Raw genomic sequence first — 15,201 nt, 5'->3', positions numbered from 1 at the left:
GCAGCCTCCTCTCCGCTGGGGTCCTGCGGGAGGCCCCGGGCAGCCCCGGCTTTGGAATCCACCCTCTGCATCCGCCAGGCGGTTCTCAAGGCACGCTCCCCAGACCCGCAGAACCAGCAGCACCAGGGAACTTACTAGAAATGCAAATACTCGGGCCCCGCCCCCAGACCTGAAAATCAGCAACTGCGGGGGCGGGACCCAGCCACGGGAGGGGGTTTAATAAGCCCGCCAGGTGATTCGGCTGCCTGCTCCGGTTGATTGAGGGCCGCTGCTGCGCCGGGAGCCGCTTTCAAGGACCTGGGCTCCTTCCGGCTCCTCCCGCGTAAGTAACAGTACCGGGAATCTAGCCTGTGCCAGTCGGGGTGCGAGCGGAGACTAGAGCCCCCGGAGGATGCACACCGATGTGTGTAAAGGGGATTTGACCTCAGGCAGGTGTCAGTGGCCTGTACAAAGCTGACGCTGGGGCTCGGAGCCCACAGCGGGAGGCAGCCGGGGAAGAGAGACGGGGAGGGTGAGTTCGAATCCGCACGCCCAAGCCGGAGTCCGTGAGGACGGACAGAAGCCGCATCCCGCCTGGGGGAGCCGAGCACGCACACCTGGCCCAGGGACTGAGCCCAGGAGCTGGAGGAGGGGGCCCGGGGAAGGGGGGCCAACTGCCGAGCTTCACTTCTGCTCCCCCAGGCCTCCCACGGAGTCTCTCTGGGACCCCCAGGCCCCCTCCCCAGAGACACCCAGGGAAAGTGGCTCCGGGAGCGCCTGCTGCCCGGGCCCCAAGTGCCCACACGGCCATCCCCTCCGGGTCACGTGGCCCCGGCCAAAGGGACTTCTCCGTGGGAGGGGCGGGGGGAGAGGCCATCTGGAAAACCCAGGGTGGCCAGTTCTGGGGGTGGTGCTTGGAGGGAAAGGGTCGAGTCTCTTACTGGAGGGACATGGGCGTCAAGGGCCCTCCTGGAACAGATCTGTGGGCCGAGGCCGTGCCTCTAACCCAGCTTCCCCGAACCTCTGAGCCTCCTGGGCTGTGTCCGGGGAGGCGGGAGAGGGCGTGGGACCGACAGTTCCCCCAAAAACCCTGTGTCTGTGAGGTGGGGGTTGAGACAACCAGCCGGCAAGGACTGAAGCCAGGTCCTGGGTGGCCTAGGACCCCCTCAGCCCTGCCCCAACCCCCTTCCCCTCTCTCCCTCTTCCCCTCCCCCCTACCTTTCCCATTCCCCCTCCCTCTCTCCTCCCTCCCTCTCTCCTCCCCCTCCCCTCCCCTCTCCCCTCCTCCCATTTCCCCTTCCTCCCTGTCTTTCTCCCCCTCCCCTCCCTCCCCCCTGCTCCTCATCTTTGGACTGTCCAGTTTCCTGCTTAATTGAACACGCTCAGGTTTACCTCCCCCGCACGTGTGTGCACATGTGTGTACAAATCACTCCAACACTACTGCACTTTTCAGGTTTCCAAAGGGCCCAGCCCCGGCCGGGGAGAAGAAATTCTGTGGGTCTAGGCAGATTTCTTGATTACGAGCAAAGCCACAAACCCGCAAACTCCTTCCCAAGCCCACAGAAAGGGGCAGAGCACATGCAGAAAAGCCCAGGGATCCTCACAAGGACTCTGTCGCTGAAGAGCGCCTGGGGCAGCCGGGGACAGGACCTCCCCCCTCCCCCAGCCCCTCGGCCCTGGACCCCCAGAAAGAAGTCCAAGGCCTGCCCGATTAGGGGAGAGCTGGGCTCCCAGATGCATGAGATCACCTTCCAAGGAAAAGCTGGAGTAAAGGGCCTGATTAGAGCGTTCCCAACTAGAAAAGACACCAGCTCGTTAAAGCAGAAAGAACGGATTGGTTCCAGAAATGAGTGGTTCTCATCAGCCAAGGCAGGAAGCAGGGCTCCCCGTGTTTTCTGGGTAAAGGGAGGCAAGAGGAGGGGAGACCTTAACAGACTTCCTCTCAATGCTAGAACACCCCGATCCCCATGGAGCCTGTTAGCCCTTCCAGCCGGAAAGGGGGGAGGGGGCTGGAGGGGCTCTGGAACCTTCTTATTTCAAGCCAGCTGTGGGTGGATCACTCAGGTACCTGAGCAAGCTCCCCGACTCTAGGACCTTCAGTCTTAGCAATCTCTATGGGAAGCAGGTGCGTGTGCGTAGCAGGATGGCGTGGGCAAGCGGTGCCCGCCAGGCCCAGGCCTCCGGAACTTTTCTTCTGCTTCTCCCACACCGAGACGCTGTGACGCTGGCTGAGTGCAGGCCTCGCCTGGGAAACTCACCCCCCAATGGCCTGATGTTCCCATGTGCTTTCCCCCTTTGAAACTTTTTTTTTTAATGTGTATTTACTTTTGAGAGAGAGACAGACAGAATCTAAAGCAGGCTCCGGACTCTGAGCTGTCAGCACAGAGCCCGATGTGGGGCTCAAACTCATGACCCTTGAGATCATGACCTGAGCCGATGTCGGAGGCTTCGCTGACTCAGCCACCCAGGTGCCCCTCCCCCTTTGAAAATTTAACATTTTGACGTTGAGACCGCTCCCCATGTTGACCAGGAGTGATCGAGAGCACAGGGCCATGGGCTGGATCCAGAAACAGCCAACGGAGCCAAAGCCAGCTGCAGAGAGATGCAAAACTGTGTGTGTTCTCCAGTGTGTGCAATCTGTGCACAGACCTGGAGCCTTAGACCAACACACACTAACGATCTCACAGGTAGACCAGGAGTCCGAGGACGCACCGGGTTCTGCCCTCAGGACTGTTGTCACAATGTTGGTTGGGCCAAGCTCTTTCCTGGACGGTCTAGGGAACAACCCACTTCCGAGCCCGTTCAGGTTATTGGCAGAATAACTTTGCAGCCGGGAGCCTGAGGTCCGCATTTCCTTGCTGGTTGCTGGCTCTCTGGCAAGAGGCTGCCCGCATTCCTTGTCCTATGCCATGCCCTCTATCTTTGGAGCCAGCAGCGGAGTCATTGTCCTACTTTCCATCCCTCTGGCTTCCTCTTCTGAACCCAGCCAGAGAAACTCTGCTTTTATAGGACTCGCGAGGGGCACCCCGGTGGCTCAGTCGGCCAAGCGTCAGACTTCGGCTCAGGTCACGATCTCACGGTCCGTGAGTTCGAGCCCTGCGTCGGGCTCTGTGCTGACAGCTCGGAGCCTGGAGCCTGCTTCGGATTCTGTCTCTCTCTCTCTCTCTCTCTCTCTCTCTCTCAAAAATAAACATTAAAAAAAAAAATTAAAGGGCTCATGATATTAGGTTAAGCCCATCCAGATCATCTCCCCCTTGCCATGTAACATGGGAGTCATACCAGGGGGTGATGGTCTTAGCAGCCGTGTTAAAAGTTTGTCTTCCGCACTAATCAAGAAAAGACCTCAGAACAAGAGGGACTGTGACGAGGCGGGGTGTCGAAGGCCCAGATGAGGCACGGAGGGCAGGAACCCTTTCAGATGTGGACCTGACCTCCCATTTATGCGCTAGCGATAGCTTTGGGGTTCCTCTGGGGCTTATTGCCTTCTTGGGGGGGTCAACGAATGGACTTGAGTCAGTCTGGGAATCTCCTGACATTTCTTGAAACTTTTATGTACATGCATGTATGGATTTTTCATGAGTGAGGGATTGGGGGGGGACAGGAGAAATTCCCTACCTTTCGGTAGATTCTCCCAAGAATCTTAACAAGACTAGGAAGTACTTTTTTTTCTTTTAATTAACAGTTTTATTGAGATAGAATTTCTATACCATAGAACTCATTCACTGAAAGTATACATTTCAGTGGCTTCAGTCGTGGAGCCATCGACAGAATTTCAGAACCTCTTCATCACTGCGGCCCCCCCGCCCCAGAAAACCTCCATAGCCGTCAGCCATCTTTCCCATTTTCTCTCAAACCCCCAGCACTCAAGAACTACTAATCTGCTCTCTGATCTCCTATTCTTGGCATTTTCTGAAAATGTTTATTTATTTTGAGAGTGGATGAGGGGCAGAGAGAGGGAGAGAGAGAATCCCAAGGAGGCTCCACACTGTCAGCGCAGAGCCCGGCACGGGGCTGGATCTCACGAACCGTGAGATGAAGACCCGAGCTGAGATCAAGAGTCGGATGCTCAACCGACGGAGCCACCCGGGGGGCCCTATTCTGGGCCTTTCGTATAAGTGGAATCACTCTATTGCCTTTTGCTTCATTTACTTAGTATAATGTGTTCAAGGTTCGTCCACGCTATAGGATGGGTCGGTACATCACTCCTTATGGATGAATGATATTCCATTGTATAGACACAGCACGTTTTCATATCCAGCCATCAGTTGACAGGCATTGGGATTGTTTCTCCTTTTTGGCTTTGTGAATAATGCTGTTGGGAACATTCTTGTGCAAGGTTTTCTGGGGACATCGGTTTCCATCTCTCCTGGGTTACATTCCTAGGAGACAAACTGTTGGTTCCATGCAGGAACTCTGTTTAACCTTTCTAGGAAGGGCTAAACTATTGGGAGCTACTGCATCTTGAGATACTGGGAGCGCTTTCGTATCAAGGAGTAATGGAAAATTAGCAAAACGAAGGCCAGCTGGCAAGGAAGAGTCAGAAGAAAACCCAGAATTTGGTGAAACAATGGCCCAGGACACAGTTGAAGATCAATGAATGAGATGCCCAATTACGTGCCATCCAGAATCCAAGGAAGGAGGCTGGACTGTGAGTTAGGGACCAGGAAGCCACCCTCCCCTACCCATAATTCACTTCACAGCCACCCCAGGCAGCATCCCTGCTCCCACCCACCCTCCCCCCTCACACCCGGGCTTCCGTCAATCAACAGATAGTGGTGACATTGAGTGCCTCCTATGTGCCAAGCCCAGATAGAAGCAAAGGGGACAGATGGGGAAACAATTGACGTGGGTTCTACCTCTTGGAGCTTATGGTCTCTTGGGAGAGACATTAAACCAGTGGCTAGTCACACGACGGTGAGGAGGAGGAGGAACAACGAGAAGAAGGTTGTCCTAACACAACATGGGGACACCCTGGGTCTGGAAGGGCTGGGGTCGCTGGACCAGAGACAGCGAGGACAGAAGATAGGCAGGGTGGGATCGTGCTGGGGCTCATGGGGAGGTCTTTCCAAGGATCTTGTGTTTTATTCTAGCCTGAAGGTCATGTAGAGGGTTTTAGTAAAGAAACACAATAAAGAATACGAGGCCAAAGACTGCGCTCTGAGCAGAAGTTTTCTTGTTTTTTTGTTCTAGAGTGACAGGCTCACCCAATCTAGGATTGGCACCCAATCTAGGATCTGGGGAATGAGGTTTGGGCAAGGAGAAAAGGAGTAGGTCTTTGGCACCCAATCTAGGATCTGGGGAATGAGGTTTGGGCAAGGAGAAAAGGAGTAGGTCTTTAAACCTGAAAAACAAAAACAAAACTCACAAACCATCTCTGTCCTGTGCTGGGAAGGCAAGCCTGGTGAGATCCGAGCTTCGTCAGGTGGGCACGGGGTCCTCACCATTTGATGGCAGGCAGGGCGCCCGGCCCAGGGTGATGGCTCACACGTCTCAGCGCACGCCAGACCTGCACTTCTGTGTGTGGTCTACACAGCATGTCAGATTTAAGCCGGGGAAGAGCATGGTCAGATTTGCCCTCAGAAAACATGACTCTACCTCCTGAGTGTGTAGAATAAACTGGATGGGGCACAAAAGGAGGGGGCCCGGGTGGCTCCATCGGGTCATGAGCTCACGGTCCATGAGATCCAGCCCACATAGAGCTCTGTGCTGACAGCACGGAGGCTGCTTGGGATTCTCTCTCTCTCTGTCCCTCCCCTGCTCATGTGCTCACGCACTCTCTGTCTAAATAAATAAATACACTTAAAAAAAAAAAAAAAAAGGTGGCTCGAGTGGCCACAGGAGACCGTGTTACTAAGGGATAATTGTTTTTAACTTAAAATGTGTTAATGGTTTTATTTTTGAGACAGAGACAGAGCATGAGCAGGGGAGGGGCAGAGAGAGAGAGAGGGAGAGAGAATCCCAAGGACTTGCAGGGGAATAATAATGCGACAGATCCAAGTGGGGTGTTGTGGGTGGACCGGGGTGCAGAGGGTCCACAGATCTCCCCGGCTCCCGACAGCAGATCCTGGGATGCCTCAGGAAGCCTGGGGCTCTTCAGAATCCAGCTGGAAACTTTCTTGGCTTCAGTATTTTGAAGGCTCCTGCCTGCTTAGCATTGCACGTTACCTGGGATCTCTGGGTTCCCAAATCTTAACTCTCGATTATTTATATACTATTTAAGTTCCATCTCCTGCTTGAATTTTTATTACTTACAACGTTAAGGATGCAATTTTGGGGGTGCCTGGGTGGCTCAGTCGGTTAAGTGTCCGACTTCGGCTCAGGTCATGATCTCACGGTCCATGAGTTCGAGCCCCGTGTTGGGCTCTGTGCTGACAGCTCCGAGCCTGGAGCCTGCTTCGGATTCTGTGTCCCCCTCTCTCTCTGCCCCTCCCCTGTTTGCATTCTGAACCTCTTTCAAAAATAAACATTTAAAAAATTTTTTTAAAAGGATGCAATTTTTAAGAGGCAATCTAGCATCGTGGTTTTAAATGCAGACTCATAAACTCTGAGCACCATGACCTCGAGCATGTTTCTTAATCTCTCTGTGCCTCTGTTTCCCCATCTGTAAAACGGAGAGCCTCGCAAGCAGCTCATAGGATTGCTATGACAACCTATGCTATGCTATGACATATGCAATTATGCTATGACGTAATTGACGTAAATCAATTAATGTACATACATCGTATTACGTACCTGGGACATAGGAAGTCTGGAATCTTTTCTGTCATTGTGATTCCGGTGATTGAAAGAATTCACGAGCCATCATTCTGTTTCACTCTGCTCCAGAGGAGCCTGGAGGTTGGGACCAGGATGCCTGTCCCCATCAACACTGTGGTCCTTAACTAACGAGTGAGCGTCAGGAGTGAACACACAGTTGGGAAGATTCAGCCATGTCAACAAATAGCAAGGGTGAGGGGCGCCTGGGTGGCGCAGTCGGTTGAGCGTCCGACTTCAGCTCAGGTCACGATCTCGCGGTCCGTGAGTTCGAGCCCCGCGTCGGGCTCTGGGCTGATGGCTCAGAGCCTGGAGCCTGTTTCCGATTCTGTGTCTCCCTCTCTCTCTGCCCCTCCCCCGTTCATGCTCTGTCTCTCTCTGTCCCCCAAAAAATAAATAAACGTTGGAAAAAAAAATTAAAAAAAAAAACAAAAAAAAAAACAAATAGCAAGGGTGAGAACTTCCAGCATCGTTGCCATCGTATGCATGTTGAGTGCCTGCAGTCCCCTCCAAGTGTGGGTCTGAGGCACCAGAGAGGGGATGCTGGAGACAGTGAGCACCCACCTCCCCATGCTGCCCCAGCCCTGCTGGGGGAAGGAATCGCTGAAAACATGAAGGTAACTCCTGGTGGCCTCTTCCTTCTTGAGACACAGCAGGAGTGATGAAGACAGAGGGTAAGGGTGGTATTCATGCCAAGTTTTGGCCCATCCTTTTCTCCTTCCCCACAATTTTTTCCTGCATGTGCCCTCCAGGATCCCCTCTGCCTCTTAGAGAGAGAGAGAGCAAGCTGAGGACTGGTTAGCGGACGGTCCACACAATGCCCCTCCTCATGGGAGGTACCAGCAGAGTTTAAAATACTCCTTCTAATAATCATTATAGGTACAAAGCTTGTGTAGCACTGGCAAAGAGTAGGCTTTGATACTCTGCTCTACAAAGAGGTGGAGCTAATTCCCTTCCCCTTGAGTGTGGGCTGGGCTTCCCAGCTCGCTTGGGGAGAAAGGAATATGGCGGGAGTAAGGGTTTCTGACATCCAAGAGTAGGTCATAAAAAGCGCTGTGGTTTCCTCCTTTCTCTCTCTCTGGGTTCCATCAGTCTGTGGAGAAGCCAGCTGCCATGTCACGAGGACACTCAAGCGACCCTGGTGGAGAAGTCTACACGGCGAACAAAGTCCTCCCCCACCAATAACCATGTGAGTAGATCTCGGAAGTGGGTCCTCCCACCTTAGATGAGCCATCAGATGCCTGTAGCCTTGGTCAATATCTTGACTACACTTCATGATACACCCGGGGCCAGAATCACGCAGTTAAGCTGCTCTAGATTTCGGATCCTCAGAAATCATATTATTGGGGTTTGGGTTTTTTGTTTTTCTTTTGTCGTGATCTCACTTTCTCAGCCTTTTCTTGGCTGACAGCCAGTCTAAAGCAGCCACCCCATCACTCTACTATCCAAATCCCATATACTCTTTTATACCACCTATGACTACTTAACTTTCCTCTTTGTTCATGGTTTTTAGCTAGCTCCACTGTAATTTAAGTTCCATGAGAGCAGGAATAGGTTTTGGCGTATTCAGAGGTGTGTGAGCATTATTGGCAGCCGTGCCTGGTACACAGTAGGTACTCATTAAGTGTTTGTGGGGTGAATCAAACGAATGAAAGGTATATTCTTTCACGGAAGGATCTGTGTTGATCTTCGCATCTCCACGATTCTGAACGCAGTAGCTGGAGCGTGATCAGAACTCGGTTAACATTCCAGGACAAAAATAACTTTGTAAGACAGTAACGAAGTGAAAAATGAATAGTGGTGATCCCCGAACCCCTCATAAAATACGTGTGATATTCTTTTACGCCCCTAAGTCTGAGGTAACGTATTCCCTAGACCTACCGCAGATAACTATGACAAAGAACTAGTTTTCTTTTTCTTTTTCTTTTCCTACTCACTTGAAAACAGGTTGCAGGGGCGCCTGGGTGGCGCAGTCGGTTAAGCGTCCGACTTCAGCCAGGTCACGATCTCGCGGTCCGTGAGTTCGAGCCCCGCGTCGGGCTCTGGGCTGATGGCTCAGAGCCTGGAGCCTGTTTCCGATTCTGTGTCTCCCTCTCTCTCTGCCCCTCCCCTGTTCATGCTCTGTCTCTCTCTGTCCCAAAAATAAATAAACGTTGAAAAAAAAAATATTAAAAAAAAAAAAAAAAGAAAACAGGTTGCGGACATCGTGACCCTTCGGGCCCAAATACTTTAGCATGTTTTTCTAAGAACGGTAACACTGGATAATTTTATTTCAGTTTATTAGGATTTATGACACCCATTGTATTTGCCACGGCAGCACATACACTAAAAATAGGAATTATCGCACCCATGAATTTGATATGGGTTAATATCTAATATACAGTTGATGAATTTCTCCAACTACCCCAATGGCTCCCGGCGTCATTTAGAGCAAAAGACAAAGTCCTCACGGAGGCCACGAGGCACCACCAAGGTGCATTGGCTGTTCCCTGTGTGTCCAGTTTGCTCTCATCTCCTTCAAGTCTTGGCTCAGATGGCTCCTCCTCTAGGGGGTTGACCATGACTACCTGTTCTTGAACTTCAGTCCCCCAGCCCCACCCCCTGGCTCTCCCATCCCCTTGCCCTGTAGGTGTTTCTACACAAAGTATCCTCTTGGAACCTCTTCAATTCTGAGTAGTATGTGTCTCTCCTACCAGCATGGGAGCCCTGGGAGGTCAAGGGCTGTGGTCTGTGTTCTCTGCGACGTTCTACCGCCTAGAACGGCGCCTGGAGCAAACATCAGCGGCTGGTTGCAGGCTGGGCGCGAGCCTAGAGATGTGCCTCCCACCAGCTCTGGCAAAGGGGACCTTGGGTGGTGTAATGATAATGGGCCACGCGCCATCTCTGCTGGAGAACTTGGCCACATTTCGGGGAGACCTGGACAGGATGAGGGCGAGCCCTGCTAGCCAGAGAGGGACTGAGGGATGACGGTATTTGCTGGACTCTTATCCTTGGCACCACCAAGGATGTTGTGTGTGTTCGGCCTCACATCCTGTATCTCAGAACATCCCTCTTACCCCGGAACATTTTTATACTCCCCTTTAAGAAAGAGTTAACAGGGGCGCATGAGTGGCTCAGTCCGTTAAGCCTCTAACTTCAGCTCAGGTCATGATCCCACAGTTTGTGAGTTCAAGCCCCACGTCGGGCTCTGCGCTCGGAACCTGGAGTCTGCTTCAGATTCTGTGTCTCCCTCTCTCTCTGCCCCTCCCCCGTTCATGCTCTGTCTCTCTCTGTCCCAAAAATAAATAAACGTTGAAAAAAAAAATTTAAAAAAAAAAAGAGTTAATAGTACTAATAATCACTGGCATGTCATAGTAAATGCACCCCGTGTAACAGTCATGATGCCAAACCCTTTAAACCTGGTGTCTCTAATGTAATCCTCTTAATAATCCTGCCAGGCGGGTTTTATCGTAAATCTCATTTTCTGGACAAAGATGATTCAGAGGTTTAGCTGACTTTTAAAATTCGTATTTAATTTACTGAAATTACAATTCAAAACATCTAGCTCTCTTCCTTAAGCTCCGGCTTACAAATCTTATTCTATTTATGTCCAACATATTTTAACTCTCACTTCTAAAAGGAGTTTGAATGTTTGATTCCAGTGACCAAGTTAAACTCCCGTAAACATTTTTTTATTTTTATTTTTTTTTTAATTTTTTTTTTTTCAACGTTTATTTATTTTTGGGACAGAGAGAGACAGAGCATGAGCGGGGGAGGGGCAGAGAGAGAGGGAGACACAGAATCGGAAACAGGCTCCAGGCTCCGAGCCATCAGCCCAGAGCCCGACGCGGGGCTCGAACTCACAGACCGCGAGATCGTGACCTGAGCTGAAGTCGGACGCTTAACCGACTGCGCCACCCAGGCGCCCCAAACTCCCGTAAACATTTTAAATTGCAGGCAAACATCCATTGTGTTCGGTTTCCTCTTATGTACTTTTAGTGGCGTGACAAGACAAAATCTTTCCAAGTATTTAAATTTACATTATTCACCCAATAAATTAAACTCAAATCAATAAATTTGAGTTCTCAGAAATGTTCCAATACTATGGATAAGTTTAAGAAATTCTCAGTTTAAAATTCGAAAGCCAGAAGTGCCTGGGTGGCTCAGTCGGTTAAGCATCCAACTCTTGGTTTCGGCTCAGGTCGTGATCTCGGGGTTCATGAGTTCGGGCCCCACGCCGGGCTCGGTGCTGACAGCTCAGGGCCTGGAGCCTGCGTCTGACTCTGTGTCTCCCTCTCTCTCTGCTCCTCCCCCACTCGTGCTCTGTCTCTCTCTCTCTCTCTCTCTCTCTCTCTCAAAAATTAACATTAAAAAAATGTTTTTAACAACAAAGAAATAAAAATAAAAGAAGATTAGTCAGGTCATTTCTAAAGCTAAAGATCTCTGAGCCAGATGGAATCCAGCATTCTTCCCTACTTGACGGCCGCTGTGGACCAGGCAAGGCTTAGAGATATTAAACTGATGTGTGATTGAATCATGGTTTAGGAATCAACTGTTTTTCCACCGAGTGGTGGAAATTCAGGCGTCCGCCAACAACGGGAGGGGACTTGGGGAGGCCGCCAGTTTCTTCCCAGGTCTGTGACATCACACCCCATTCTTCTGCCACCTGGGAGGTCAGCCAGCAATTAGGCCAGGAAATGGGGAGACTTCCGTCAAGAATCCTGTGTTGCCTTCTCTCCTGCCCTAAAGGGTAAAGGTCACCCGGGTGGGACCAGAAGACAGAAGCAGCAGAGAGAGGTTCCTCCCGAGGCAGCACAGAGGCGCCCCAACACCTGTTTATTGATCTCCTTTCGAGTTCCATTAAGCCCAGGTAGGCTGATAGGGCGGATGGATTGTTCCCATTTTTCATTCATCCAACAAGTATTCATTGCGCGTGTATTTCGGGCAAGGCGTTGCCTTCAAGGAGCTCACGGTCCCCAGCGGAAAGCAGTGGCCGGAGCTGCAGCCGAATGTAATCTACATCACCGGAGGCTGGGGAGGGAGGGTCATCTCCCTCTGGTGGAAAGAGATCAGAGCTGGCTTCGTGAAGGAGGGGACATTCGATATTCGGCTGTGTTTGCTGGGCACCTACTATATGCCCGAGGGGCTTGGGGACGAACAAGAAAGAGCTAAGCAAGGTACTTCAGGTTACGAGGAGCTAATGTTCACTGAACGCTTCCGTCCCGCTGACCCTGTTCTAAGGGCTTTACCCAGACTGACCTGTTTAGTCCTGCCTGCCCTCCGTGAGGCAGGAAACCCTCGACGCCCCCATTTTGCGGGTCAGGAGACTGATTTCGCTTGCCTGTTGCTGCACAGCAGTCCCCTCCCGTCTGAAATGTAATGGCTTCGCACAGCAACCGTCGTATCTTACTGTTTATTCGGCGGGTCAGGAACTCAGGGCTCAGCGGGGACAGCTCGTCTCTGTTCCACTGGGTGACACGGCATCGCGCCCGCCACATTCACAACGCCGGTCAGCGACTGGCGCAGAGCCAGCCCGGGTTCGAGGGGAAGGGATTCGGTCGACAGGCAAGGAGCGGCAAAGTCACGTGGCCAAAGACACGCGGGATGGAAGGGATTGCTCTGGTCATCTTTGGAAACAATCTTACGCCAACGTGGGGTTTAAGTGACTGGCTCGACGTCCTACCGCTAATAAGCAGGCTGTGGGCGGTCAGCGGGGTGCAGGTGAGACGTGCAGAAGCGTGGAGAAGCTTCGCGTACAACGGAGCCTGGAGAGTAACCGTTCAGGTCGCCGCTTGACGAGAATGAGGCAAAAACGCTAGGCCGCGGATGACCTTGAGTGCCAGGCTAAGCTGTCTGGACTTGACCGTGTAGGCAGTGGGAAGCTGTGAGAAGGTCCGGAGTGGAAGGACTTGTCCAGGACCGTGCCCTGGGGACACTGGGAGACTGGCGGGCCGGTGAATGCGGACACTGCCGGAGCGATGCTCTCTGATCTGACCCGGATAGCACAGGAGGGAAGAGAGGGGCGGGTGTGTACGCAGGAGACATCCGGGGTGGATCCCACCTAACCCTGCAACTTGGCATTTAACAGGTGAGGAAATCGTGACTCCGAGAGGTCAATGCTCCGGGATGTCCTAGCAAAGCCACCGGCAAAGGCAGAGGGTAAGAGGCCCGTGGGTGAAAGTGTAAGCGGAGGGTGGGGGCCCGGGGTCCGGGTCTCATGACCCCTAATGCATTCAAGTGCGGTGGGAAGCAGGGAAGTCGGGGCTCCGTTGACTTCAGTGTGGGACACATGGCACCAGCCTGGCATGGCTGTCGGTCCAGTGCGCTGTCCAATGAGGGGGTGACTCGGCTTGAGTCAACAGAAAGAGCCCGCCCCGGGGGGTGACAGGGTACCCTTCCGTGCCGGCAGCTCGGAGCCCGGAGCCCGCTTCCGATTCTGTGTCTCCCTCTCTCTCTCTGCCCCTCCCCGACTTGCTCGCTCTCTCTCTCTCAACAATGAATACATGTGTAAAAAAATTTACATAAAACTTTTTCAAAGCAGCAGGGAAGAGACAAGAGGGGGTGGGATACACAGGGCTTGCAAAGCTCTCACTTTGAAAAGATACTGACTTTAAAAAAAAAAAAAAAAAAAGGGAAGGAGCCTGGTTGATCTCACTCTTAGCATCGTTGGCTGAAAGGGGGTTCCCCACCCCCCTCTGTACCGGTCGCTCCCTGGGATCTGTATTTTCTATTCTCCTGACACACTTTGTGCACAGAGAGTGCATTTTGGCTCCCTCCAAAATCGGGCTCTAAATTTAGAACCGGCCTCAAAACTTCTGATCTTTGAGCTCGACTCGTCTGGCTCGGCCCAGCCTGCAACAGCCACTTATCACCATTCACGTTCTTCCTATTTGGTCCTCCGGTTGTCTTAGAAACGGGAACGGGTATGATCGGTCGTGGCCAAGAAGCCTCAGCCAGAGCCTCACCAGGCTACCCGGGCAGGACCCGGGGCCTGCTCTTTGCGTAAAGAACGTTCTCTCCAAGCAGAAAGCGTGTCGCCCTCGCTATCTCCGAGCTGGGCCCCTTGGGCGCCTTCCAAATTCCTCCGGTCTCTCTTCCATCTGTGGCAAGTTCCTGCCCTGTCTTCTCATCTCTGCAATCGCCGGGAAGGGGAGGAAGCCGTCCTTGGTTTGTGCCTCGGCCAGCTGCTTGCCATCTGGACTCAGGCCGATTAACCCCCGACCTCCAGCCAGCAGCCTTTCTGTCGCCTCCTTCCACGTGCCCAGGCTGGGAGAAGGAGCTAAGAACCTCCTGGTCCCTCCTAGTCTAAAACGAAGAGTGGGACGGGTGGGCCTCCACCCCCACGGTGTGCCCCGCTTGAAACGGCCCGTGCCTGCGGGGCGCCTGGGTGGCTCGGTGGGTTAAGCAGCGGGCTCTTGATTTCGGCTCAGGTCATGATCTCACGGTCCGTGAGACCAAGCCCCACACCGCGCTCCACACTGGCAGTGCGCGGAGCCTGCTTCGGATTCTCCCTCTCTCTCCCCCTCTCTCTCCCCCTCCCCTGCTCACACTTGCTCTCAAATAAATAAACTTAAAAAAAAAAAATTCCATGCCTCTACGAGCGTGACCATTTTTACCCAAGAAATGGTCCTTTAATAATCAAAGAGAGGAGCATCACAGAATGCCATCCACGCATCCCTGAGAGCAGCAGTGATGTCACATACCGAGTTCCAGCATCCCTCGAGGAAATCCAGAGGCATAACCCTCCAAAATCAACCCAGAACAATTCTGCGGGAGACCAGGCCCATCTGGTTCCCATCTGCAGTCGTTCTGAAGGTCCGTCCTAACCTTCTAGAGCAGAGTTTCCCGAATCGCTCTCCGCGGAACACCAGGATCGCAAATGCACTTGGCCTTCGTCAACCTGTTGTCCGATACGTTTGGGGAAAGCGAGGTTGCTTTGCTGCAGGACTTCTCAGAGCCTTTAAGGCTAAGGTGCCTTGAGTACAGAGCCACAGACATTTTGCTTACCCTTCATAGCACTGTGGTTTTGCCATTTTGCTATTTCCATTCTACAGATGAGAAAAGGAGTCTCAGAGAGACTCACACGTGAAGGAGTTGGGATCTGAATCTAGAGGCCACGTGCCTAACACGACGCTCTATTTTTCTCCCCATGTTAGTAAGTTCCAGAAAGAAGTTACGGGCCCTGAGAGGCTGCCTTTGTCCCGGCTGAGGCATCTCAGAGGAAACAGAACAAAGGGCGGGTTTGGCGGGAAGGAGAGGAGAGAGTAAGGGGACACGTTAGGCATAGGTAGAGTCAGGTGTAAAGGCTCACAGCTGTGACGGGGACGGGGACTCACATCTCCGCTGCTCCTCACGACCGGAACCAGTCTCTGGGGCTGGTCAGGTGGAGGTCACAAAGGAGAAAGACACGCAAAGACTTGTGGAGGTTCAAAGATGCCCATTCTAGAAATATCCACCGTGCACCCAGATGCGTACCGCTCCACTGCCCTC

General features: G+C 52.5%; 1 long non-coding RNA gene across 1 annotated transcript; it reads left to right on the top strand.

The window, feature by feature from the left end:
• The first annotated feature begins 236 nt into the window (after positions 1-236).
• Positions 237-12,871, top strand: LOC123604376. Its single transcript, XR_006715309.1, has 4 exons — positions 237-322; positions 6,805-6,927; positions 7,825-7,921; positions 12,800-12,871. It is a non-coding gene; the product is annotated as an uncharacterized LOC123604376 (long non-coding RNA).
• The last annotated feature ends 2,330 nt before the right edge of the window (positions 12,872-15,201 follow it).

The sequence above is a fragment of the Leopardus geoffroyi genome, chromosome E1, assembly GCF_018350155.1.
Source record: "Leopardus geoffroyi isolate Oge1 chromosome E1, O.geoffroyi_Oge1_pat1.0, whole genome shotgun sequence".
NCBI classification, from domain to species: Eukaryota; Metazoa; Chordata; class Mammalia; order Carnivora; family Felidae; genus Leopardus; species Leopardus geoffroyi.
The sequence above is the reverse complement of the archived record's forward strand: the minus strand, read 5'-3'. Positions and strand labels throughout refer to the sequence as shown.